Genomic DNA, 4,736 nt, shown 5'->3' with positions numbered 1-4,736 from the left:
AAGCTAGACGATGCGAAGGGTGCCTGGCCAGAAGAATTTCCCAATGTGTTGTGGGCCTACAGAACAACCGCGAGAACACCAACAGAAGAGACGCCCTTTAGACTCACCTACGGCATTGAAGCGGTGATCTCGGTTGAGGTGGGAATAACCAGCATCAGGCGGGAGGCATTCGTTGAAGAAGTCAATGACGATCAGTTGCGACTCAACCTGGACTTCCTAGTTGAAGTAAGAGATAAAGCTTGTAGCAGAATGACGGAATATCAGCAAAAGATGACTGACTACTACAACAAGAAAGTGAAGCTTAGACAACTTGACATCGGTGACCTCGTCCTTCGTAAAGTAACCCCGGCTACCAAGAATTCCACTCAAGGGAAACTCGGCCCCACATGGGAAGGACCCTACTGGGTCGTCCACTACTCCAGGAAAGGCAGCTATTATCTAGAAACCATAGACGAGTAAAGACTCCCTAGGCCGTGGAACATAGAACACTTGAAGAAGTACTATCAATAAGCGCAATTGCAAAATGTATTCGTTATTCATTATTGGAATTAATAAATAAGTTATTCAGCTAACGTTTCTCTACAAGCAGGTGTGTGCGATCACAAGTCATAAGAGTCTAAAATAACTAAGTAGCAAGATTCTGCTCTGACGGATGTAAGCTATTGACAATGACAAGATCCTTGAAAAAAGGTGTAAGTCATAAGAGTCTAAAATAACTAAGTAGTAAAATTTCGCTTTGACGGATGTAAGCTACTGACGATGACAAGATCCTTAAAAAAAAGGTGTAAGTCATAAGAGTCTAAAATAGCTAAGTAGCAAGATTCTGCTTTAACGGATGTAAGCTACTGACGATGACAAGATCCTTGAAAAAATGTATAAGTCATAAGAGTCTAAAATAGCTAAGTAGCAAGATTCCGCTTTGACGGATGTAAGCTACTGACGACGACAAAATGTGTAAGTCAAAAACAATGAAAAATGACCAAGTAATCAGATCCCGCTTCGACGGAAACATGCTATTGACGCATATCATAGCTACTGACGCATATCATTCCAAAAAGAATGTATCTCATAGAAACGAAAATGCCAGTGGAAAGAAGAAGATGCGAGGGCCTCATCAAACACATCACATGAGTAGTTAAAGCATGCAACTTACAAACGCAGGTAAATACAAAAAGTAAGTTAAAACCAAAAGCAAAATAAGAAAATTACCATTGTTTCCACAAACCCATAAATGCTGGGTTAAAACAGTGTTCCCAAAATAAAAGATGTTTCGAAAATAGATTTACAAAAAAGGCCACGATGGGCAATGATCAACAGAACAAAATAAATATTTCTGATAAAAACACAAGTAGCAGGTTCAGGCTTCAGGAGCTGGAGGGGCGTCAACAACGGCGGCATCGTCAATCGGAACATTTTTTGGACCTTCACCGGAAGGAACCGCGGACTGAGCAGCTTTGTCAGCAGCCATCTCCTTGTCCACTTCTTCCAAGTCTAGGTTTTCAATATCAACTCCAGCCGGATGTTTGACCATGTACCTTCGGAGGAGCTCAAATCCTTTAAAATATCAACTGAAGATTACTGTATTGTACTCTTCAGTGGTTTGGAAGGCCTCAACTGATCTAGGTTCGATTGTCCTCAACGATTCCCTGGCATTCTGAAGCTGTTCGTCCTTTTCCAAGTTCAACTGACGCTCCACTCTAAGGTTGTCACCCAGGACCTTGGCCTTCTCCTTCAAAGTAGTAGCTTCGTCCATTGAGTCAATAAGACTCTTCTTCAGCTTCGAGTTTTCGCCCTCTAAAGCTTGCACCCTGGACGAGAGAGATGCCAGCTTAGCCTCTTGGGTAAGATATTCAGAGGCGAGATGCAAACCTTCCCCCAAAGCCTGAAAATAAGTGCCAAGTCCAAGTCGTCAGTACAAAAAAAAAAAAAAAGGGGTTAGGAAGGATTGCTCATGAAGGAAGTAAAAACGCCTCACCTGAACGAGCCTATGGACATGGCCACCGGCAACCACATTAAAAGGAACCCCAGAAAGAGCTTTTAGGTTGTTAGCCGTGACGATGCTGTGAGCCTTTTCGACTGCCAGCTTCTCATCCCCCCAGATTGTCGAGTGACGAGAATCCCCCTTCTCCTTCTCCTTCTCCTTCTTCGTCAGGCGTGGCCTCTTAGAGACAGGCGCAGGATGCTCCTCCATCGAAGTAGACAGAGAAGCAGTCCTCGTCGTCTCAGTCCCGAAGATAAAAGGAGTGATGAAGGCTGGAGGGGTGGCAGATGGACCCTTTCCAGTCATACGCACCATTTTTCGCCCAATGTTTGACAAGGGCTCGTCCTTCTTTGCCCTCATCTTCGCGTACATGTCCTTATTAAATTTTGACGTCATTTCTGTCAAATAAAAGATCATGAGTCGCGAATTAAAAAAAAAAAAAAAAAAACTGATACTGACGAAGCTGAAACTTACTCTTTTTTCCTTCTATCTCGAGGTTCACAGGACGAAGGCAGAAGGATCAGGCCCGAGGCAGTAAAACGAAAGAGTCCTGGGATCAACGAGATCGTCCCAGCTCTCGATTGTTTGCGCGTACTCAATAGCCCTTTGCACCCATTCCTTGTACCTACTCTTAAGCTTTGGTCGTCTCTTGACTAAAAAAAAAAAAAAAGAGAAGAAGAAGAGTTTAGCAGCCATAGTTGTAAGCACGACGGAATTCAAGAGACAAAGAAGGAATATTGACGCATCTAAAGTCGGGGTTTCCCACCGACGACGTAACCTTGGGAGATCACCCCACAACTCGCCCGAGGGTGTCTCAAAATCATCCCCATACACAAAAAAGAACCTGGATTTCCAGTACCTGAAAGAGGACGGCAACCCCTTAACGATCCTAGTCTTTCTTTCCCAAGGCACCAACTCATAGTACCCATGCTCTTTAGAGGCTTTCAGACGGTAAAGGTAAACAAGCTCGTCAACCTTGAGTATGTCCCCGTCATTGGCAGCCAACCAAATCCCCATACAACTTACCAGAATCCTCCACGAGTTAGGCATGAATTGCCCGGGAACGATACCAAAACGGTCCAAAAGCTCCATGAGGAAAGGATGGACCGGGAACCTCAACCCACAAACGAAGGCAGATTCGTAAAAACATACCTCCCCAGGGAAGAAGTGGCAGGCCCGATCCGCCTCACTGGGCAGACGAACCCTAACCCGATCTGGGAACTAGAATCTATCCCTAAATCTACCCAAAGTATCTGCGTCCAGCCCACACTCCTCCTCCAGGGCATAAAAAGCCCTAACCTCCCGAGGATTGGAAAGGGCTGTATCCTCCTCTACTGGGTTACCGCTAGACGATAACCCAGTCTTGAGCTCACTAGACCTGATCTCTGACATCGTCCTACCCTCCTTCACTAAATTTTCAAACCAATCAACTGATTGACGCAGTAGAGGCAGCAAATCAGCCAACGCAATGGCCAAACTATTGCCCTCGTAAACGAAATTTTCAAGGTGTGGAAAAGTTCCTAAAGCTCCCCCTAATCGAGCAAAAAGAAATGAAATCGAAGGGCAATCTAATCTAACTTCAGAGCTATTGAACATGGGAAGCTAGAAAACGCAGAAAAAATAAAGAAGAATCTAAATACCCCAAAGCCAAAGAGAAGCCAAAGAGAAGAAAAACAGCAAGGAAAGAAGAAATGGAAGATCAGAAATGTACAACAATGCGAATAGGCAAGATAAAAAGAAGCGGAAAGAAAAACATACCTCTAAGAAGAAAACTGTTGCACTGCGCACTAATCGAAAGGAGAAATCGCCGAGAAGAGAGGTGGAGAAGAAGAGGACCAGAGCAATAATTGAGGTGTTTTTTCGAAAAAGTGAGAAGGGAAAGATGAGAAGAGGGGAAGTTTAAAACCAAGGATTGGAAAGCTAAAAAACCAGCGGAAAAATCAATAAAACTCTTCATATGAAGCATTAACTCCCCCAATCAAAATGTGCCATGTAGGCTACAACCCAAAAGGAGCCGCCACAGCATATTTAATACGGCTCAAAAACCCAACCGCTACAACTCAGAAACCTTTCATCTTCCCTGGTCAACATGACATGTCATGACGACCACGGAATCCGGGGGCAACTGATGGGACTGACGAAGTCAAGCATAGACGAGGTAATTTGGACCAACGAGACAAGCCTGCATTGACGAGCATCCACTTCACTGACGAAGTTAAACATCTCATTCAATGCCATGGACAGTTACAAAACCAGTTGTACAGACCGTTGGGATAAAATTAAAGTAACATGATGAGGCCAGAAAACGTTACTCAGAGGGGTGTTAAGAACCACCTTAATTGCCCAACGGCTAGAGACTCCAACAACATATATAAAGCCCCCCACATGGCCAAGAGAGAGGTATGTGCACATTGAGATAGTTACTGTAGAATTTCTCTGATACACTACATTGCTCTTTCTTAAATAATTTCCAATATTGACTTTGGCATCGGAGACGTTGTGGCAGGCACCACACCGGTGACCACATTCGAGGGTACATACTTGTAGGAGGCCAGAGATCATTTCTGTCTACAAGCATTGGCTGACGAATTCATACTTCATCAGATCATTTCTGTCTACACGCATTGGCTGATGAATTCATACTTCATCAATAGTCATTAGAATTGTGATCATAACCAAATGCACATATGGCTTCACAATCAGCTGTGGGATAGGAAACAACCCTAGATTCTTTGGTTTCCGGATTCCATAACAC

Source organism: Quercus suber, unplaced genomic scaffold (assembly GCF_002906115.3).
Source record: "Quercus suber isolate HL8 unplaced genomic scaffold, Cork oak 2.0 scaffold_348, whole genome shotgun sequence".
In the NCBI taxonomy this organism is placed as follows: Eukaryota; Viridiplantae; Streptophyta; class Magnoliopsida; order Fagales; family Fagaceae; genus Quercus; species Quercus suber.
This window is presented reverse-complemented; position numbering follows the sequence as displayed.